General features: G+C 44.2%; 1 pseudogene; it reads right to left on the bottom strand.

Moving 5' to 3' along the window:
* Window positions 1–24135, bottom strand: part of LOC121531488 — a 111639-nt pseudogene that overhangs the window by 20529 nt on the left and 66975 nt on the right.

Genomic DNA, 24135 nt, shown 5'->3' on the forward strand with positions numbered 1-24135 from the left:
CAGACCCTTTGCTATGAGACTCGAAATTGAGCTCAGGTGCATCCTGTTTCCATTGATCATCCTTGAGATGTTTCTACAACTTGATTGGAGTCCACCTGTGGTAAATTCAATTGATTGGACATGATTTGGAAAGGCACACACCTGTCTATATACAGTGCATTCGGAAAGTATTCAGACCCTTGACTTTTTTCACATTTGGTTACATTACAGCCTTATTCTAAAATTGATTAAATTGTAGTTTTTTCCCTCATCAATATACACACAAAACCCCATAATGACAAAGCAAAAACAGGTTTAAAAAAACAACAACAAAAAAATAATAATCAGATATCACATTTACATAAGTATTCAGACCTTTTACTCAGTACTTTGTTGAAGCACCTTTGGCAGCGATTACATCCACAAGTTTTCTTGGGTATGACGCTACAAACTTGGCACAACTTTATTTGAGGAGTTTCTCCCATTCTTCTCTGCCGATCCTCTCAAGCCCTGTCAGGTTGGATGGGGAGTGTCGCTGCACAGCTATTTTCAGGTCTCTCCAGAGATGTTCGATCTGGTTCAAGTCCGGGCTCTGGCTGGGACACTCAAGGACATTCAGAGACTTGTCCTGAAGCCACTCCTGCGTTGTCTTGGCTGTGTGCTTAGGGTCGTTGTCCTGTTGGAAGGTGAACCTTCGCCCCAGTCTGAGGTCCTGAGTGCTCTGGAGCAGGATTTCATCAAGGATCGCTCTGTACTTTGCTCCGTTCATCTTTCCCTCGATCCTGACTAGTCTCCCAGTCCCTGCCACTGAAAAACATCCCTACAGCATGATGCTGCCACCACCATCCTTCACCATAGGGATGGTGCCAGGTTTCCTCCAGACGTGACACTTGGCATTCAGGCCAAAGCGTTCAATTTTGGTTTCATCAGACCAGAGAATCTTGTTTCTCATGGTCTGAGAGTCTTTTAGGTGCCTTTTGGCAAACTCCAAGTGGGCTGTCATGTGCCTTTTACTGAGGAGTGGCTTTCGTCTGGCCACTCTACCATAAAGGCCTGATTGGTGGAGTGCTGCAGAGATGGTTGTCCTTCTGGTAGGTTCTCCCATCTCTACAGAGGAACTCTGGAGCTCTGTCAGAGTGACCATTGGGTTCTTCGTCACCTCCCTGACCAAGGCCCTTCCCCCGAATGCTCAGTTTGGCCGGGCGGCCAGCTCTAGGAAGATTCTTGGTGGTTCCAAACTTCTTCTATTTAAGAATGATGGAGGCCATTGTGTTCTTGGGGACCTTCAATGCTCCAGAAATGTTTTGGTACCCTTCCCCAGATCTGTGCCTCAACACAATACTGTCTCGGAACTCTAGGGACAATTCCTTCAACCTCATGGCTTGGTTTTTGCTCTCAAATTGCTCTCTCGCTCTCTCTCATGTCTTGGCACCTTTGGGTTTTTAGATTTCAGGCTGATGGGGTCGGGCTTAAAGGCGGGTGCGTGTCTAGAAACCTTAGATAGTTCGTTCATCACTCCAGTGAACGTGAACAAAGAAATTCCTGCCATTGGCCAGTCCAGTGTTGCTATTACGAGCCTTCTGTTTGTGATGCACTGCAGAGCCGTCTGTTTAGCTAGCTACCCGGTTTGAGCAGTCAGCACTGAACGACTTGGGAAACCCAGAAGTTTGATAACTAAATGAATTGGGAAATAAATTATAATAGGTATACTATTTATACCTTGAGTTGAGTGTAATATACTTGCTAAAGTTAGCTAGCTTATTACTTTTTAGCCAGCAACGTTTGTCTAAAACAAAAGCCGACAGTCATAGCAGACACCATAAAACAAGTCCACTAATTGCAGGTAGGAGCCAATATTTACAGCCTGGTCTCATAGACTAGACGTAACATAGTAAAGGTAAATCCCGGACAAATAAATTAGTGTCATATGTTATGTTTGGTATGGTTACATGAGACAGATGGTTACTTAAGGCAAAAATTAAAGTAGGGTGGGCGTATAATGCGAATGTCTAGCAACCCAAAGGTTGTGAGTTCGAATCTCATCACGGACAACTTCAGCATTCCTAAAAGTAACACTAACCTTAACCCCTAACCTCTAGAATAGCTAACGTTAGCCAGCTAACTAACATTAGCCATCTAGTAGGAATTCGTAACATACCATACGTTTTGAAAATTCGTAACATATTGTACATTTTGCAAATTCTTAACATATAATACGAATTGTAATTCGTAATATATCATACGAAATGGGTGATGGACATCCACAAATTAATACATACCATACGAAACGTAACATACAGTATCATACTAAATGGAGTGTCAAAGATTTACATACAGAATAATACAAAATGCTCAGAGACCAGGTTGATATTTAAGCCTAAGGACACATACAGCACATGGAGGATTTTGAATTATATGAAGACACCAAGGGGAGAATATGCTACCTGCTACAGTTCATCCAGTACATAACCAGTCCCAAATAATATAATTTAAACTGACATATGATAAACCAGCTAAACTCAGGTTAACATGTCAGAATCAGCTTTATTCGCCAAATACATTTGCATAAACAGGAATTTGACTCTGAAAGGGTGCCATGTGATTGTGGAGGCCAGGTCATCTGATGCACCACTTCATCACTCTCCTTCTTGGTCAAATAGCCCTTTCACAGCCTGGAGGTGTGTTGGGTCATTGTCCTGTTGAAAAATAAATGATAGTCCCACTAAGCGCAAACCAGATGGGATGGCGTATCGCTGCAGAATGCTGTGGTAGCCATGCTGGTTAAGAGTGCCTTGAATTCTAAATAAATCACTGACAGTGTCACCAGCACCCCCACACCATCACACCTCCTCCTCCGTGGTTCAAGGTGGGTACCACACATGCGGAGATCATCCGTTCACCTACTCTGCGTCTCACAAAATCTCAAATTTGGACTCATCAGACCAAAGGACAGATTTCCACCGGTCTAATGTCCATTGCTCGTGTTTCTTGGCCCAAGCAAGTGTCTTCTTCTTATTGGTGTCCTTTAGTAGTGGTTTCTTTGCAGCAATTTGACCATGAAGGCCTGATTCACACAGTCTCCTCTGAACAGTTGATGTTGAGATGTGTCTGTTACTTGAACTCCGTGAAGCATTTATTTGGGCTACAATTTCTGAGGCTGGTAACTCTAATAAACGTATTCTCTGCAGTAGAGGTAACTCTGGGTCTTCCTTTCCTGTGGCGGTCCTCATGAGAGACAGTTTCATCATAGCGTTTGATGGTTTTTGCGACTGCACTTGAAGAAACTTTAAAAGTTCTTGAAATTTTCCGGATTGACTGACCTTCATGTCTTAAAGTAATGATGGACTGTCATTTCACTTTTCTTATTTGAGCTGTTCTTGCCATAATATGGACTTGGTCTTTTACCAAATAGGGTTATCTTCTGTATACCAACCTTACCTTTCACAACACAACTGATAGGCTCAAACGCATTAAGAAGGAAAGAAATCCCACAAATTAACTTTTAACAATGCACACCTGTTAATTGAAATGCATTCCACGTGACTACCTCATGAAGCTGGTTGAGAGAATGCCAAGAGTGTGCAAAGCTGTCATCAAGGCAAAGGGTGGCTACTTTGAAGAATCACAAATAAAAAATATATTTTGATTTGTCTAACACTTATTTGGTTACTACATGATTCCATATGTGTTATTTCATAGTTTTGATGTCTTCACTATTATTCTACAATGTAGAAAATAGTAAAAAGAAAGAACAACCCTTGAATGAGTAGGTGTGTCCAAACTTTTGACTGGTACTGTATATGTGTATATATATTGTGATGTCACGAGAGGCTGTGTCCTGGAGGGACGTTACATCCCCCTGAGGTGGCTGCAAACCCAGACAGCTATGGCTCCATCTGCTGGTATGGTCGGGAACTCCACCCCTCTATGGCCAATCTTCCCACGCAGCTGAAACAAATGAGGAGCTGATGAGCTGAAGGTTTGGGAAGGGAAGAGACACACTGAGGGGGTGTGTGGGGGGGGTGAAGAGACACAGTCTCCAAGCTGGGCTCTCTGGAGGACAAGAGTGCTGCACGTCCACTTCCATGAGGAATATAAGGATTTGGAGATACTTACCTTTGGGAAATACTCACCTTTGGATATATGCACCTGTGGAAATACGCGTGGGACATTTGGAAGGACGTTTTGCTGGGTTGGCCACTAGCTGCAACGTGGAATACAGGAAGACTGGGGAAAAGTTATTTGAGCGAGTGAGAGTTATGCTTTTGGATGTGGAAGAGACATCCTTGAACTGTTAACCCTTAAAGAGCCACAAGAGAACAGAATTGTGTTATAATTTCGTTAGTTTCCCAAGACCTTTAATAAAATCCTTGTTTTGATTGAACCTGGGCTCCTTGCACTACTTGAGCAATCCCGCTGAAAGCTGTGTAGCCTCTCGTGACGTCACAATATATATACAGTGGGGGAAAAAGTATTTAGTCAGCCACCAATTGTGCAAATTCTCCCACTTAAAAAGATGAGAGAGGCCTGTAATTTTCATCATAGGTACACGTCAACTATGACAGACAAATTGAGAAAAAAAATCCAGAAAATCACATTGTAGGATTTTTTATGAATTTATTTGCAAATTATGGTGGAAAATAAGTATTTGGTCACCTACAAACAAGCAAGATTTCTGGCTCTCACAGACCTGTAACTTCTTCTTTAAGAGGCTCCTCTGTCCTCCACTCGTTACCTGTATTAATGGCACCTGTTTGAACTTGTTATCAGTATAAAAGACACCTGTCCACAACCTCAAACAGTCACACTCCAAACTCCACTACGGCCAAGACCAAAGAGCTGTCAAAGGACACCAGAAACAAAATGGTAGACCTGCACCAGGCTGGGAAGACTGAATCTGCAATAGGTAAGCAGCTTGGTTTGAAGAAATCAACTGTGGGAGCAATTATTAGGAAATGGAAGACATACAAGACCACTGATAATCTCCCTCGATCTGGGGCTCCACGCAAGATCTCACCCCGTGGGGTCAAAATGATCACAAGAACGGTGTGCAAAAATCCCAGAACCACACGGGGGACCTAGTGAATGACCTGCAGAGAGCTGGGACCAAAGTAACAAAGCCTACCATCAGTAACACACTACGCCGCCAGGGACTCAAATCCTGCAGTGCCAGATGTGTCCCCCTGCTTAAGCCAGTACATGTCCAGGCCCGTCTGAAGTTTGCTAGAGTGCATTTGGATGATCCAGAAGAGGATTGGGAGAATGTCATATGGTCAGATGAAACCAAAATATAACTTTTTGGTAAAAACTCAACTCGTCGTGTTTGGAGGACAAAGAATGCTGAGTTGCATCCAAAGAACACCATACCTACTGTGAAGCATGGGGGTGGAAACATCATGCTTTGGGGCTGTTTTTTCTGCAAAGGGACCAGGACGACTGATCCGTGTAAAGGAAAGAATGAATGGGGCCATGTATCATGAGATTTTGAGTGAAAACCTCCTTCCATCAGCAAGGGCATTGAAGATGAAACGTGGCTGGGTCTTTCAGCATGACAATGATCCCAAACACACCGCCCGGGCAACGAAGGAATGGCTTCGTAAGAAGCATTTCAAGGTCCTGGAGTGGCCTAGCCAGTCTCCAGATCTCAACCCCATAGAAAATCTTTGGAGGGAGTTGAAAGTCTGTGTTGCCCAGCGACAGCCCCAAAACATCACTGCTCTAGAGGAGATCTGCATGGAGGAATGGGCCAAAATACCAGCAACAGTGTGTGAAAACCTTGTGAAGACTTACAGAAAACATTTGACCTGTGTCATTGCCAACAAAGGGTATACAACAAAGTATTGAGAAACTTTTGTTATTGACCAAATACTTTCCACCATAATTTGCAAATAAATTCATAAAAAATCCTACAATGTGATTTTCTGGAAAAAAATCTCATTTTGTCTGTCATAGTTGACGTGTACCTATGATGAAAATTACAGGCCTCTCTCATCTTTTTAAGTGGGAGAACTTGCACAATTTGTGGCTGACTAAATACTTTTTTCCCCCACTGTATATGTATGATATATATATATATATATATATATATATATAGTACATTTTTTATTGCTGGACACAAAAGACTAAAAACACCAGCAAATCAGCTCCAAGTGATTTTAATTTAGGAAATCTGTTCCAAAGAATTCCCACACATAGTAGAAAGATATATGTGATCGTATACAAATGCAAGTAAGGTTTGAAATTATTAGGTTTTAGTCAAATATTATATCTGTTTCGAAATGTTGCGGTCAATTTAGTCTACAAATTATTTGTAATTATGTTCCGGCCCCCTGACCATCCGCTCATGAAAAGATAGGCCCGCGGCTGAATCTATTTGATGATCCCTGGCATAGGGAGTCTCAGCAGATCAGATGTTATCAGCAAGCCAGAGCCACCTGCGGAAAGAGCACAAGTAGAACAAAGATAAAGTGCAAACAGAATAAATGTATCATTCAACATCCCACCTAAAACAATAACATGAGCTCTGTCCCAATTAATCTCTGCTTAAATCCTCACTTCCTCTCTACTCGCATCCTTCTCAAAACCCATTGGAGGAGGTCTGAGGCGAGGAACCTTAGGTTGTCTCCTCCAATGGGATTTTAGAAGGAGGAGCGATGGTCAGTCGTTGCATAGCTCTGTGTATGAATTTGAGAGTGTCTCCAGCCCCATCCCTCAGCTTTTTACCGAAACAGGGGCGGTGAGTGGGCTTTGTTATTGTTTCAACTGCTGATTGACACTTAAAATAATCACTTAAATGAGCATACAAGTATGTTGAAGTATACATGATTGTTGGGAGTGTGGTGCCATACCTTTAGCTCCCAGGTGCAGCAGAGTTGACACACTAAAGATGAAGTTGCAGCAGATGTCTTGACCACACTCTGGCTGTTGTCCAGACAGCGGTGGCCACGTCACCTCCCTCAGAACCAGTGAAGATCTCCAGGTTCTTACAGTGGGGCATCAGCATAATCTATAGAGAGGGCAGAACGATACAGGAGATGGAATTAGATTTAGTACGGAGTTGAAGTTCCAACTAAAAATCCTTGTACAATCTCTAGACATTGGTAAAAAGCTAAACAAAAGTAAGGCATTGGAATTTGAGTAAGGTGGAGCGACACATACAGTGCATTCGGAAAGTATTCAGACACCTTCCCCTTTTCCACATTTTCTTACGTTACAGCCTTATTCTAAAATGGATTAAATAAAAATGTTTCCTCATCAGTCTACACACAATACCCCATAATGACAAAGCGAAAACAGGTTTTTAGAAATTTTAGCAAATTTAAAATTAAATAAAAAACGGAAATAAACTCAGCAAAAAAAGAAACGTCCCTTTTTCAAGACCCTGTCTTTGAAAGATAATTCGTAAAAATCAAAATAACTTCACAGATCTTCATTGTAAAGGGTTTAAACACTGTTTCCCATGCTTGTTCAATGAACCATAAACAATTAATGAACATGCACCTGTGGAACGGTCGTTAAGACACTAACAGCTTACAGACGGTAGGCAATTAAGGTCACAGTTCTGAAACCTTTTGACAGTAAAGAGGCCTTTCTACTGACTCTGAAAAACACCTAAAGAAAGATGCCCAGGGTCCCTGCTCATCTGTGTGAACGTGCCTTAGGCATGCTGCAAGGTGGCATGAGGACTGCATATGTGGCCAGGGAAATAAATTGCAATGTCCGTACTGTGAGATGCCTAAGACAGCGCTACAGGGAGACAGGATGGACAGCTGATCGTCTTCGCAGTGGCAGACCACGTGTAACAACACCTGCACAGGATCGGTACATCCGAACATCACACCTGCGGGACAGGTACAGGATGGCAACAACAACTGCCCGAGTTACACCAGGAACGCACAATCCCTCCAACAGTGCTCAGACTGTCCGCAATAGGCTGAGAGAGGCTGGACTGAGGGCTTGTAGGCCTGTTGTAAGGCAGGTCCTCACCAGACATCACCGGCAACAACGTCGCCTATGGGCACAAACACACCGTCACTGGACCAGACAGGACTGGCAAAAAGTGCTATTCACTGACGAGTCGCGGTTCTGTCTAACCAGGGGTGATGGTCGGATTCGCGTTTATCATCGAAGGAATGAGCGTTACACCGAGGCCTGTACTCTGGAGCGGGATCGATTTGTAGGTGGAGGGTCCGTCATGGTCTGGGGCGGTGTGTCACAGCATCAACGGACTGAGCTTGTTGTCATTGCAGGCAATCTCAACGCTGTGCGTTACAGGGAAGACATCCTCCTCCCTCATGTGGTACCCTTCCTGCAGGCTCATCCTGACATGACCCTCTAGCATGACAATGCCACCAGCCACACTGCTTGTTCTGTGCGTGATTTCCTGCAAGACAGGAATGTCAGTGTTCTGCCATGGCCAGCGAAGAACCCGGATCTCAATCCCATTGAGCACGTCTCGGACCTGTTGGATGGAGGGTGAGGGCTAGGGCCATTCCCCCCAGAAATGTCTGGGAACTTGCAGGTGCCTTGGTGGAAGAGTGGGGTAACATCTCACAGCAAGAACTGGCAAATATTGTGCAGTCCATGAGGAGGAGATGCACTGCAGTACTTAATGCAGCTGGTGGCCACACCAGATACTGACTGTTACTTTTGATTTTGAACCCCCCTTTGTTCAGGGACACATTATTCAATTTCTGTTAGTCACATGTCTGTGTAACTTGTTCAGTTTATGTCTCAGTTGTTGAATCTTTTTATGTTCATGCAAATATGTACACATGTTAAGTTTGCTGAAAATAAACACAGTTGACAGTGAGAGGACGTTTCTTTTTTGCTGAGTTTACCTTATTTGCATAAGTATTCAGACCCTTTGCTATGAGACTCGAAATTGAGCTCAGGTGCATCCTGTTTCCTTTGATCATCTTTGAGATGTTTCTATAACTTGATTGGTGTCCACCTGCGGTAAATTCAATTGATTGGACATGATTTGGAAAGGTACACACCTGTCTATATAAGGTCCCACAGTTGACAGTGCATGTCAGAGCAAAAACCAAGCCATGAGGTCGAAGGAATTGTCCATAGAGCTCCGAGACAGGATTGTGTCGAGACACAGATCTGGGGAAGGGTACCAAAACATTTCTGCAGCATTGAAGGTCCCCAAGAACACAGTGGCCTCCATCATTCTTAAATGGAAGAAGTTTGGAACCACCAAGACTCTTCCTAGAGCTGGCCGCCAAACTGAGCAATCTGGGGAGAAGGTCCTTGGTCAGGGAGGTGACCAAGAACCCGATGGTCACTCAGACAGAGCTCCAGAGCTCTTCTGTGGAGATGGGAGAACCTTCTAGAAGGACAACCATCTCTGCAGCACTCCACCAATCAGGCCTTTATTGTAGAGTGGCCAGACGGAAGCCACTCCTCAGGCACATGGCAGCCCGCTTGGAGTTTGCCAAAAGGCACCTAAAGGACTCTCAGACCATGAGAAACAAGATTCTCTGGTCTGATGAAAACAAGACTGAACTATTTTGCCTGAATGCCAAGCGTCACGTCTGGTGGAAACCTGGCACCATCCCAACGGTGAAGCATGGTGGTGGCAGTATCATGCTGTGGGATTGGACAGAGCCGATCTGTGGGGCAATTCCACGGAAACAGAGTAATGCTGACACTCAGATTTTTCCATTTAAAATGTATGTCAAACAAAAACCAATGATGTATAACTGAAACAAAACATACAACTCTATGCACAAGGACTACTTTTAACAAATTTGCAATAATTGGTTTGTTTTACATACCTTTTAAAGTGAAAAATCTGAGTCTCAGTATCACTCCGTTACCGTGAAATAAAAATCTAATGTTCAATGTGTTTCCATCGCATTTTCAACTCTACCTATAGTTTTGTTACAGCAAATGTGCCTACTCTGGTCTTTGCACGTGCACTCTAGCCAACAGCTTGCATATAGGCCTACAGCGCGGGTAGGCTCTGCAGGTAGGTTAGTCTACATGATGAGATTATAATGGATAAGAGCGAGAATATTTGTATTTGTCAAACTGCAGTCAAGCATCGATCATCATGTCACCAGAATAAGACCCTCAACATTTATTGGAAAGGAGCATCAAGCTCATACCGTGCACTTTCACCATCCTGTGAAGTTCATCATAACTTATTTAATCTGTAGCTTAATAAACTGCATGGGTTCGAGAGTCGTAGTGGGAGGACCACACACCATTTAATTGCGTGACTCCAAGTTTACTTCAATATAATGGTTATTATATCAATATTTGTGCATAAAGGCATTTCCACTGCCATTTCTCGCATAATTTATTTTCCAGACACAAAAAGATCCCACCATGTAGAACAAACAAATTATCTGTTGGCATTTATAAAATTGTAACGAAACTTCCTGTTTCCATCACAGCTGTCGTGATTTTTTATACGTTATGACTTTACTCACATAAAAACTGGGGATGGAAACGTGGTTAATGACTACCACATACATTCAGTATAGAACTATATTTCTAACCAATAAACAGCAGCTGGTCATCATCCTCTATACGTGAGAAAGGTCCTATGCACAATGCCTTCATACAGCATCAAATAAATTTGAGGAACTCTCAGTACCACTAATGATTAAGTTACAGGGGTGATTAGTGGAGTAACTACAACTGTAGTAAAGCTTAAACCATGTATTTAGATTGTAGTTAGGTATTGTAGGTAGTTTATTTAGGTAGTTATTGTAGGTAATTATTGTAGGTAAGTATTGTATTCGAGTGAGCCCGGCGAAGCACGAGGCTAGCTAACCCACTACCTGGACCCATAAAGCTAGCTAGCTAGCGGGTAGCTACTGGTAACTTTTAGCAACTGTGGATAGTTGTTTCCAATGTTATTTCACGCTTAAGAGTACCTGTAATTAAGCCAGCTAGCTACCTACCATTCAGCTGTTTTTCTAACCTCATTATCTGAAGCATTAACGTTAGGTAGTTAGTAGCTACTGTACTTAATTACAGCTACTGATTGCAGAAGACCAACGTCTTCTTGTCTGCCACCCAGACAGCTGGCGTCGGGTAAGTTTGGCTTTATGCATAGCTTGGGCTTTGTCGAGTAAGGCTTAAACTATGTATTTAGATTGTAGTTGGGTATTGTAGCTAGGCATCGTGGGTTGTCGTGGGTAGTTGTTGTATGTAGTTATTGTAGGTTAGGATTGTATTCTGCGGTGCCGGGTGTAGCACGAAGCTAATTAGCTAACTCACCTCCTGGACTAGCTGGCGAGTAGCTATTAGCAACGGTAGCAACTAAATACAATATCCTTTTAGCCAGCTACATTCGTTCGCAGCGACGCCGTTTTTCAAACTAAGTCAACACAGCAGCCATTGCTAGCTAGCCAACACTACCAGCTAGCTGTACTGTAGCAGCTAAATACAATATATTTGTGCTAGCTAGCCAACGTTTAATTATTGCTGCGTTATGAAAGGAACTAGACACGGACACGAATTATCTGTTTAGTGTGTTAACACACTATTGGTAGTTTGTTGTAACCAAGTATTGGTGCTAAACTGTGTGTTATTGGATGCTAGCATGCTAGTTAGCTATGGCGTCATAGTTAGCTAGCTGAATAAAGTAAGTTGAGTCTATTCCTTGAAACATTGAACCGCTGTAGTTTACAACAATTCTAATTTCTAAAGTGGAAGTTGGGAGAGTTTTATTCGGGTGGTTCAGTGAAACAATTATAGTTTCTGAGGTGGAAGTTGGGAGAGTTATATTTGGGAGTTTTTTGGTGAGGGAGGCCCTGCTCTCTCCTTTCCCAGATGTTTAGTTCATTTCATTCCGATCTCCTCTGCATTATTGTAGCCATCTGCTACAGCCTGTCAACTATGCCTCTGCCTATCCCTGTTCTCTCCTCTCCGCACAGGCTACACAAACGCCTCACACCGCGTGGCTGCTGCCTCTCTAACCTGGTGGTCCCTGCACGCACCACACACCTGGAGTTCCAGGTCTCAGGCAGCCTCTGGAACTGCTGTTCTGCTGCCAACAAGGCTGACTTCATCCCAGCCTATGCTACCCTCCAGTCCCTCGACTTCCTGGCGCTGACGGAAACATGGATTACCACTGAAAATACTCCTTCTGCTCTCTCCTCGTCTGACCATGTGTTCTCGCATACCCCGAGAGCATCTGGTCAGAGGGGTGGTGGCACAGGAATCCTCATCTCTCCCAAGTGGTCATTCTCAATTTTTCCCTTAACCCATCTGTCTATCTCCTCATTTGAATTCCATGCTGTCACAGTCACTAGCCCATTTAAGCTTAATATCCTTGTCATCTATCGCCCCCCAGGTTCCCTTGGAGAGTTAATCAATGAGCTTGACGCCTTGATAAGTTCCTTTCCTGAGGATGGCTCACCCCTCACAGTTTTGGGGGATTTCAACCTCCCTACGTCTACATTTGACTCATTTCTCTCTGCCTCCTTCTTTCCACTCCTCTCCTCTTTTGACCTCACCCTCTCACCGTCCCCCCTACTCACAAGGCAGGCAATACGCTTGACCTCATCTTTACTAGATGCTGCTCTTCTACTAATCTCACTGCAACTCCCCTCCATGTCTCCGACCACTACTTTGTATCCTTTTCTCTCTCGCTCTCCTCCAACACTACTCACTCTGCCCCTACACAGATGGTAATGCGCCGCCACAACCTTCGCTCTCTCTCTCCCACTACTCTCTCCTCTTCCATCCTATCATCTCTTCCCTCTGCTCAATCCTTCTCCCTCCAATCTCCTGATTCTGCCTCCTCAACCCTCCTCTCCTCCCTTTCTGCATCCTTTGACTACCTGTGTCCCCTATCCTCCCGGCCGGCTCGGTCCTCCCCTCCAGCTCCGTGGCTTGATGACTCATTGCGAGCTCACAGAACAGAGCTCCGGGCAGCTGAGCGGAAATGGAAGAAAACTAAACTCCCTGCCGACCTGGCATCTTTTCACTCCCTCCTCTCTACATTTTCTTCATCTGTTTCTGCTGCTAAGGCCACTTTCTACCACTCTAAATTCCAAGCATCTGCCTCTAACCCTAGGAAGCTCTTTGCCACATTCTCCTCACTGCTGAATCCTCCCCCCTCCTCTCTGGTCCTGCTCACACTGCCCTACCCTATGCTTTGACTTCTTTCTCCCCTCTCTCTCCAGATAAAATCTTGCGACTTGTGACTGCAGGCCGCCCAACAACCTGCCCGCTTGATCCCATCCCCTCCTCTCTTCTCCAGACCATCTCCGGGGACCTTCTCCCCTACCTCACCTCGCTGATCAACTCATCCTTGACCGCTGGCTATGTCCCTTCCGTCTTCAAGAGAGCGAGAGTTGCACCCCTTCTCAAAAAACCAACACTCGATCCCACTGATGTCAACAACTACAGACCAGTATCCCTTCTTTCTTTTCTTTCCAAAACTATTGAGCGTGCCGTCTTTAGCCAACTCTCTTGCTATCTCTCTCAGAATGACCTTCTTGATCCAAACCAGTCAGGTTTCAGGACTGGTCATTCAACTGAGACTGCTCTTCTCTGTGTCACGGAGGCTCTCCGCACTGCTAAAGCTAACTCTCTCTCCTCTGCTCTTGTCCTTCTAGACCTGTCTGCTGCCTTTGATACTGTGAACCATCAGATCCTCCTCTCCACCCTCTCCGAGCTGGGCATCTCCGGCGCGGCTCACTCCTGGATTGCGTCCTACCTGACCGGTCGCTCCTACCAAGTGGCGTGGCGAGAAGCTGTCTCCGCACCACGTGCTCTCACCACTGGTGTCCCCCAGGGCTCAGTTCCTAGGCCCTCTCCTATTCTCCCTATACACCAAGTCACTTGGCTCTGTCATATCCTCACATGGCCTCTCCTATCATTGCTACGCTGACGATACACAACTAATCTTCTCCTTTCCCCCTTCTGATAACCAGGTGGCGAATCGCATCTCTGCATGTCTGGCAGACATATCAGTATGGATGACTGATCACCACCTCAAGCTGAACCCTGGCAAGACGGAGCTGCTCTTCCTCCCGGGGAAGGACTGCCCGTTCCATGATCTCGCCATCACGGTTGACAACTCCGTTGTGTCCTCCTCCCAGAGTGCGAAGAGCCTTGGCGTGACCCTGGACAACACCCTGTCGTTCTCCGCTAACATCAAGGCGGTGACCCGATCCTGCAGGTTCATTTTTATTTTTTTTATTTTATTTCATGCTCTACAACATTCGGAGAGTACGACCCTGCCTTACACAGGAAGCGGCACAGGTCCTAATCCAGGCACTTGTCATCTCCCGTCTGGATTACTGCAACTCGCTGTTGGCTGGGCTCCCTGCCTGTGCCATTAAACCCCTACAACTCATCCAGAATGCCGCAGCCCGTCTGGTGTTCAACCTTCCCAAGTTCTCTCACGTCACCCCGCTCCTCCGCACACTCCACTGGCTTCCAGTTGAAGCTCGCATCTGTTACAAGACCATGGTGCTTGCCTATGGAGCTGTGAGGGGAACGGCACCTCCGTACCTTCAGGCTCTGATCAGTCCCTACACCCAAACGAGGGCATTGCGTTCATCCACCTCTGGCCTGCTGGCTCCCCTTCCTCTGCGGAAGCATAGTTCCCGCTCAGCCCAGTCAAAACTGTTCGCTGCTCTGGCACCCCAATGGTGGAACAAGCTCCCTCACGACGCCAGGACAGCGGAGTCACTCACCACCTTCCGGAGACATTTGAAACCCCACCTCTTTAAGGAATACCTGGGATAGGATAAAGTAATCCTTCTACCCCCCAAAAAAAAATAAAATAAAATAAAAAATAAATAATTTAAAAAATTGTAAAGTTGTTATCCCACTGGCTATAGGGTGAATGCACCAATTTGTAAGTCGCTCTGGATAAGAGCGTCTGCTAAATGACGTAAATGTAAATGTAAATGGAAAGAGGTATGGAGAGAGAGAAATGGTTTGAAGTCATTCTCATGTCTTGTAACTGCACAAAAACTGACAGAGTAAAAGTTGTCAACTCTTTATTTAAATCAGATTGTATTTAAAAGTATGTGGTTAGCGGTTTACAATATTGCCTATTATTTGGTTCAGAGCCTGACCTCTCTTGGCTCCCCCTCCTCGATTACGGCACTCTTCCCTAGTGAGACTCTTCCATGTCTGTTCTCACCCTGCCTCTCCCCCCTCTTCTGCCACCCAGTCATGCTGGTCTTCCAAGTCCTCTTCCACTACTAAACCCCTCCTAGACATAGGTACAATGCTCTTAGTCAAACCAGAGACGAAACCACCTAGCTAGCTGACATTAACCTAGCTTGCCTCATCAATAGCCTGCTTTAATAACAGAAGAATAAATAACTACTTACTTCAATTTCAATACTGAAATCATAGTTGATTAGCTAGCTAGTTGGTTAGCTAGTTTCTCTACTGAAAAACTATCGAACTTACCTCTTTATTATTGTCAGCCTTTCATCTCTATGGTCAAAAATTTGGTTAAGGGAAAGAAAAGGAAAGTCAGTTGTACAACTGAACGCATTCAACTGAATGTGTCTTCCGCATTTAACCCAACCCCTATGGAGTAGTCAAACTGTGATTTGTCCAAAGACCTGACCAATTGCGTTTCAGTAGACTGCAACATTGGCTAGAATTTCCCCTTCTTATAAAATTATAGTAAGCAGTTGCAAGAGCAAAATAGATTTTGGAGAGTGAACTGGAAAATTGGTGTGAGAGGGAGAAAATATATCCGTGTGGGGAGTCAGGACGTGGTGTATTTGTGAGAGTGCAATAATTTCGGAGTTTTGACATGTAGTAAGTATTTCTTCAGGCGAACAAAAATCTCTGCTCTCAAATTAATTTACTGCGTGTGGAAATGCAGTTCTGCTTGCTCAGTCACACTCGCAAGCTCTCAAGTTTAATTTGCGCACATCACGCTGGCCTGCACTCGTGGGACCTGTCCTCTGCTCGCTCGGCCACATTTCTTCTCTCTCCACTCAAGTGTTTGCTCGCACAATGATGTTACATCTTGCTCGCGTTCGCCATCTCGCGCCCATTAAACTTTTGAATCGGATTTGACACCATACCAATGCCATCGATGAACGCAGCAGCGTTTGTGAAGTTATGCTAATATTACTGAACATTTGAGAAAAAAAACATCAGACTTCGTGTGAATGGATTTGTGCGTCGAAATAGGATCCGTATTAGATGTATTTATTTTCAGAAAAGCCAACTGACAAGGACAAGGTAGACATATATCTTTATTTTGACCTTGTCATGCGCTAATGTTGTGTCAATACGAAAATGCGATTGATCCTCTCCAACCTGACATTTCTTCATTTGTAGATTAATATAAGTAATAACCTGAATAATAATGAAATGCCATGAAAAAAGCGAAGTGTAATGGCTAGTTTGAAATAGGTTTCATTAAGAAGCATATCCATGTAAACAAGTGTATGCTACTGATAATAACAAAGTGTAATGGTAATAGTGAAGTAGCAGAAAAGCCACGTGTTTCTTTTGAGTCTGATATGCGGCAATCCCCCCCCATCCCCCCAACGGTTATGTCGGTAACCATGTACATTGGCCTGGCCAATTACCGTAACCTCAAATTCCAAGACTGTCACAGCCCTAAGAGAGAGAGAAAGACAGAGACACATACAGACAGAGTGAGAGAGAGAAAGGGAGAGAGAGAGAGAGGGACAGAGAGTCGGGCATTTGGAGTATCCATTTCTAGGATCTGGGATATGTTGGTCATGCCTTACCCAGGCCTAGAAGGTCGATGGCTGGCTCGGGGCTCCTCTTGGGACTGACTCTGGAGTCTGTCTGAAGCTCCACCTTCTTCTTTGAAGACAGGAAGGAAGAGCAAAGAGAGAGCAGAGAGTCAGCACACAGTCAAAGATAGGTAGAACACAGCACTAAGAAACAGATTTACACAGGTCTAAACAGGAATCTATATGGTTGGACAGTTGTATATTGTTGTAAAGGGTTGAGCAGAATTACTGTGCACCATTATCATTTCGTGTTCATCAGGTACACAGTTATGGTTACACAGTTGAGCTACATTGGCAAATGCCCTCTTACATAAATGGTTTACATCTCTAGGAATCGGGACTAATTTATTGTAATTGGCCATCACCGCTGACTAGTTGCTGACTGGATCTCACGGCTGGCTCTAGATTGTGATTGGATGTAAGGACTGGCTCTAGCTTTATTGACTGGTTATCAGTGAGCATTGTAATCTGTCACCATCCTGCTAGGAAGGAACACCAGCTACACACTCCCTTCCACGTCCATTACCATCACCTTTACACCTACAACAGAGCAGCACAGAATTGCATACCAAGTAGAGTACAGTCGAAGCTGTAAACGTCCACACAAAGTAGCCTAAACACCCACACAAAGTAGCCTAAACACCTACACAAAGTAGGCTAAACATCCACACAAAGCTAAAAAGCAGACAGAGGCTGAAATACTGCAAAGATCAGCACAAACTAACCCAACCATAAAAATACAATCACAAATCAATATAGCCTCCTACAGCCCGCAAAGACCAGCAAACCTCCATGCACTATAGGGCCTAAACAAACCAACCAAGTCTACCAAACCCTACACACTAACATCACAGAGACCAACAGTGGGGAAGAAGCCGTGTACACAGTTCCCTGATACTGTGCAACTCATTTTGGGAAAAAAGCTCTAGCTGGAGAAAAACAAACAGTTCTGTAAGTCTGGCCCCACTAGCTGTCTGTCACACAGGGATGTCACCAGCCAGCCTGACAGCTGCCTTATTAACACTATAAAAGAGAATGATAAAGCTGCCACTGTCTGGAGTTGTGTGTCAAGACAGCCCTGGAATTAAGGAGAAACGGAGAGAAAGAGAGAGAGTGAGAGAGAATTTACGACTTTAAAAATGCTCTTTAGTAAAACTAAAAAGACAACGAAGGGCATTAGGAAATAGGAGAGCACCGACACTGAAGCATCAATGTAAGGAAAAATAAGTCTCCATCAAAAGTCGTACACACAGCTCCATAGCAACACTGTATATTATGTTGAAGCTTAAGTCGAAACACAAACCAATTCTCCAAACCATGGCCTGACTACAAACCTGTTCTGAATTTTTTTTACATTTACATTTTAGTCATTTAGCAGACGCTCTTATCCAGAGCGACTTACAGTTAGTGAGTGCATACATTCTTTTTTTAAAATACTGAACATACCTGAACCACAACACAAGCATTATTCATCAAGTCCAGGGCATCTGCAATGTCTCTCTGGGCTGGGAGTGTTGGTTGTTTGATACATGTGTGTGGTGGAGATTGTGTTTGTGTGTGTGTGTGTGTGGTGGAGTTTGTGTGTGGTGGCGTGTGTGTGTGTGTCGTGGCGTTTGGGGGTGATGGAGCATTACTGTGGTGAATGGTTCAGAACTGCTGCAGCCTGACAGACTTTAACAGTTTCTGACAGGCTCAACACACACACACCTTCTCTAAGAGGTTTTGTCACAGAGGGAAGATCCTAAGCTGCCACATAGGAGTGTTTCTTCCAGAGCTAAATTAATCTGACAGTCAGGAGAAAGTCCCTTCGTTTGAGCAGCAGAAAACACACAAACACACACGATGTTCACACCCCCTGGAGTCTACCTCTAGATTGTTGGGGAAAGGCCAGGGCCAGTGTTTGGGAGTTGATTTGAAAGAAAACCAATCAAATCAAACACACACACACACACACACACACACACACACACTGTGCACACTCTTTGTACACACAGACGCACAGAGCTGATGAGAGGACCATTCAGAAACAGGAGTCAACACATTCTGTGTGTGTGTGCGCGCGTGCGCAAGTGTGTGTGTGGTGTCTGAAAGCCTGCCACTGATATCTGCACAGTTCCACATCAACAACGCAGAGAGCTTGCAAATGTGGAAACAGCCACACAGTGGCTATAAAGCTTTAGAGAAATGTGTGTGTGTGTATGTCTTTTAAGTGTAGTTGCTTGGCGGTGAGGTGTTTAGACTGATCTCACACTAAAGCTACCTCTCTCTCCATCTCTTTGCAGATTCGCTATTCCCACATCAAAGACCTCCGTGATAGGCTCACACTGTTCAATGCAAGTGAACCGGTTTTCCTATTTTGTTCTTATTATACAACACTACTCGGCCACTTTGCATTAAGTAAATCGATTTATGTTTTTTTACACCCCTCTGTGCTCGACCGCACAGAGGGGGGTCACAGAAAACTTTTATATAAGCCTGAATTAGAGTCTCTTTGGTGTGTGTGTGTGTATTGCGAGTGTGTCTGTGTGTATTGCGATGCTGTGTGTGTGTGTGTGTGTGTGTGTGATGCTAACTTCAGCAATCACTCAAAGGGCAGATACGTGGTCATTCGCTCCCTGTCTGCAAGAGATAACATTTTAATTAGGAGTTTTTACACAAAAGGGTTTATAAATGCTTATCTCTTGGTTTCGCAGGAACAGAGCGAACACAGTTTGAGACAGTCATTTACATTTTTACATTTTAGTCATTTAGCAGGCGCTCTTATCCAGAGCATACATTTTTTTTTATAGTCATCAGTGAAAGACCAAACGAGCTCAATGCTGAGCTGACTGTGGTTGGACAACTCACACAATCAAACTCACACACACTCAGAAAGGACAGAAGGTACAAATGTAGAGTTCCTGGAAATTCAGCTCTCTTTTTTACTGCATTTGTCAGGGTGTGCTCTGGTTGAGAGCGTTCGAGATATAGCCTACACAAATCTCGCCTAGGGCCCCCAAAAGGCTAGGCCAGCCCTGTTTGTGTGAGTGGGCAAGCAAGGGGGTAAGTTGTTAGTCACAGGATACTTCTTTCACACAATTTGCTCAAACCAACTCCCATCGACCAGAGATAGCACATGGTGTAGCATGTGTATGTGACGTCTCTCCATGTGTGTGTACAGTGCCTTCAGAAAGTATACACACCCTTTGACTTTTTCCACATTTTGTTGTTACAGACTAAAATAAAAATGGATTAAATTGAGATTTTGTGTAACTGGCCTATACACAATACCCCATAATGTCAAAGTTAATATATGTTTTTAGAAATGTTTACAAATTAATTACAAATTAAAAGCTGAAATGTCTTGAGTCAATAAGTATTCAACCCCTTTGTTATGGCAAGCCTAAATAACTTCAGGAGTAACAATTGACATGATAAGTTGCATGGACTCACTCTGTGTGCAATAATAGTGTTTAACATTATTTTGTAATGACTACCTTATCACTGTACCCCACACATACAGTTTGCTGTAAGGTCCTTCAGTTGAACAGTGAATTTCAAACACAGATTCAACCACAAAGTCCAGGGAGGTTTACCAATGCCTCGCAAAGAAGGGAACCCATTGGTAGAAATAAAAAAAAGCAGATACTGAATGTCCCTTTGAGCATGGTGAAGTTATTACACTTTGGATGGTGTATGAATACACTCAGTCACTACAACGATTCAGGCATCTTTCCCAACTCAGCTGCTGGAGAGGAAGGAAACTGCTCAGGGATTTCACAATGAGGCCAATGGTGACTGTAAAACAGTTACAGAGTTTAATGGCTGTGATAGGAGAAAACTGAGGATGGATCAACAACTCCACAATATTAAACCTAAATGACAGAGTGAAAAGAAGGAAGCCTGTACAGAATACAAATATTTCAAAACATGCATCTCGTTTGTAATAAGGCACAAAAATGTGGCAAATAAATGTATTTTATGTCCTGAATACAAAGCGTTATGTTTGGGGCAAATCCAACACAACACATCATTTTCAAGCATGCTGGTGGCTGCATCATGTTATGGGTATGCTCGTCATCGGCAAGGACTAGTGAGTTTTTTTTGGGATAAAAAAACAAAATGGCTGTCTAGCAATGATCAACAACCAACTTGACAGTTAAGAATTTTAAAAAGAATAATGTACAATCCAGGTGTGCAAAGCTCTTCGAGACTTACCCAGAAAGACTCACAGCTGTAATCGCTTCCAAAAGGTGATTCTAACATGTTTTGACTCAGGAATCAAGACATATTAGCGTTTAATTTTTCATATTTGTTTTTACAAATGTTAGAATTTTTCTTCCACTTTGACTGAGTATTTTGTGTAGATCGTAGACAAACAATTACAGTTAAATCCATTTTAATCTCACCTTGTAACACAACAAAATGTGGAAAAAGTCAAGGGGTTTGAATACTTTCTGAAGGCACTGTATGTGTGTGTGTGTTGTATCCTATCTCCCGCCCAGAGCCCATCCCCGTCCAGATGTACTCTGACCCTCTCTCCCTGATTCAGTACCTCTAAATCCCCAGACTGTTACAGTAGCTGTCACACACACAGAGACACACTTTTCCCTCATCGGATGTGTCAGGGCTTGCAAACTATCACGGATTACAAAGGGAAACCCAGCCGCGATCTGCCCAGTGACGCGAGCCTACCAGACGAGCTAAATTCTTTCTATGCTTGACACCAATAACCCGGGGTACTGTTCTTTACGAAGCATGTGAGAAATATGATTTGATTTGACACACACACACACACCGCCACTTTCGATGCAGAGAACAGAACTTATTCTCCTTTGATATTCTATTGATGGACTGAAAATAAAAAATAAAACATACGCTTCCGCGGGAGGGAGTTGCTTTGCTTTTTGATGAGAGGGAGGGAAACAGAGAGAGAAAGGGAGACCGGGAGACAAACTGATAGAGAGCAGAAAAGCTTGTGAGTGATAGCGTGAGTGGTAAGGATAGATAGAGGGACTACCTGCTACCACCCACTTCCCAACAGGCTTACTATGCCCAAGGCAATACACCTGTGTGTGTGAGTGTGTCTGTGTCTGTTTGTCTGTGTGTGTGTGTGTGTGTTTCTTTTTTGTTTAACTATCCTTGTGGGTACCAGAAGTCCTCACAAGGATAGTAAAACAAGGAAAATTCAGACAAGTAGGGACATTTTGCCGGTCCCCACGAGGAAAAATGCTATTTTAGGTTTAGGGTTACAATTAGAGTTAGAGAATTAAGGTTAGGGTTAGGGGTTACGGTTAGGTTTAGCAGTTAGGGTTAAGTATAGTTTTAGGGTTAGGAGTTGGGGTTAAGGTTAGGCTTAGGGTTAGGGTTAGGGTTAAGGTTAGGGTTATGGTTAGATTAAGGTTAGATTTAGGGTTAGGGAAAAATTGATTTTGGATGGGAATAAATTATTTGATCCCCACAAGGATAGCAATACAAAACTGTGTGTGTGAATCACCTGAAATCACACCACTGCTGTATGTGTTGTTTAGAGCTCTGCTACCCGACCCTAACCCGTTATACATTGGGTTAGGGCTGGGTGGGGCCTTTTTTTAATCAATAACTAGGTTACGGGCAGGGCTTGGGGATCACTAACATTTTGAAGCTGTGCTATTTGCTCATGTTCGGCTGCGCAGTACAGTCATATCTGACTAAGATCATAACATTGTGTCAGAAGTGCTTCAACCTCGTCAAATATAAGACAGGACAGATTATTTCACAGAAAATAATAATGTTACTTGAGTTTTGTTGGGGTTTAGAGTGACAAAAAGTAGCTTACAGCTAACTGCTGTCTCATGTCTCTTCATTGAGCAGAGCAGCCCAAGCAGAGCTGTTGCTATCAGTGGAGGCTCATAATAATGTCAGAAAAGGAGTAAATGGAATGGTATCAAACACATGGTTTTCATGTGTTTGATACCATTCCATTCCAGCCATTACGCTCCATTCTAGCCATTATTATGTGCCGTCCTCCCCTCAGTAGTCTCCACTGGTTGCTATGGATACTCACCGACTCAGAGCCACCATGAGCAGAGTGCATGCAGAGGGACAGACAGAAAGGAGCAGCTAATGGATTTACTAACAGAGGAAGTTATTTATGATTTCGGGCCGGGTCTTACATTTGGCAGAAGCAACTGGGCCTGGGTAGGGTAGGGAATGAACGTCACGGGGATGGGTAGGGCTCAGGCTAAAAATGAATGCCCGTGCAGGGCTCTAATGCCCTTACCTATGTATGAGTGGTTGGGAATGGGAAACGGTCTCAGCTGATCTTCCTCCTCCAGCAGTGCAAATCCAGGCTATTGATTAGCCTCCCTGTGGCAATTCTATCGATCCATGGCCTGCTATCCCCCCCACTGAGAGAAGAGGGCTGTCTCTGTGTGTGAATGTGTAAAGGTGGGGAGGCAGCTATTAGTCACCTGGATGCTGCTCGTTTGGGCAGCCTGTGCATGTGTGTGTGTTTTTGTTTGTTTGTGTTTGTTTGTTTGTTTGTGTGTGGCATGCATGCAAGGGGGGTAGGCTGTTAGTCACAGGATACTACTGCTTTGAGCTCCATTCAAACAATTTGCTCAAACTAACTCCCATCAACCAGAGATAGCGGTGTAGTATGTGTATGAGACATCTGTGTGTTGTATCCTATCTCCCTCCCAGAGCCCATCCCTGTCCAGATGTGCTGTGCCCCTCTCTCCCTGATACAGTACCTCTAAATCCCCGGACTGTTACAATAGCTGTCACACACACACACACTTTCTATGCAGGGAACAGCACTAGTTCTCCTTTGATATTTTATTTATGGACTGAAAAAAAGAAAACATATGCTTCCGCTCCGATGGGAGGGCGACGCCTTGCTGTTTGGTGGGAGGGAGGGAAACAGAGAGAGAACGAGAGAGACAGTGAGACAGAAACTGATAGCGAGCAGAAAATCTTGTGAGTGATAGAGTGAGTGATAGAGTGAGTGGAAAGAATAGATAGAGGGACTACCTGCTACACCCACCGGCTGTCTATGCACAAGGCAACACACCTGTGTGTGTGTCACCTGAAATTACACCACTGTTGTATATGCTATTACCTCAAAATGCACTGCAGTGTGTGTACATGTCTTCCCCCTCCATCTCTGTACCCTTCCCCCTCCCAATAAAATACACTTCCTCACCACCCATCCTCCCTCACATCATACATACTATCACACGCACTGCAGGTGCCACACTCTGAATTTGCACTCAGCCAGAGTTCAGCCAATGAGAACTGACACAGAGAGAGGGCAGCAGATGGCCAGAATCATGGCTAGAGCATAATTAGGCCTACAGCCCACAGGCAGTGGACATACAGGGGGTAATGGAGAAAGGAGAGAGGGAAAGAGTACAGATGGAGAGAGAAAAGGAAGGGGAGAGGGATGAGAGAGGGGTGTGATGGATAGATA

The sequence above is a fragment of the Coregonus clupeaformis genome, chromosome 1 (assembly GCF_020615455.1).
Source record: "Coregonus clupeaformis isolate EN_2021a chromosome 1, ASM2061545v1, whole genome shotgun sequence".
In the NCBI taxonomy this organism is placed as follows: Eukaryota; Metazoa; Chordata; class Actinopteri; order Salmoniformes; family Salmonidae; genus Coregonus; species Coregonus clupeaformis.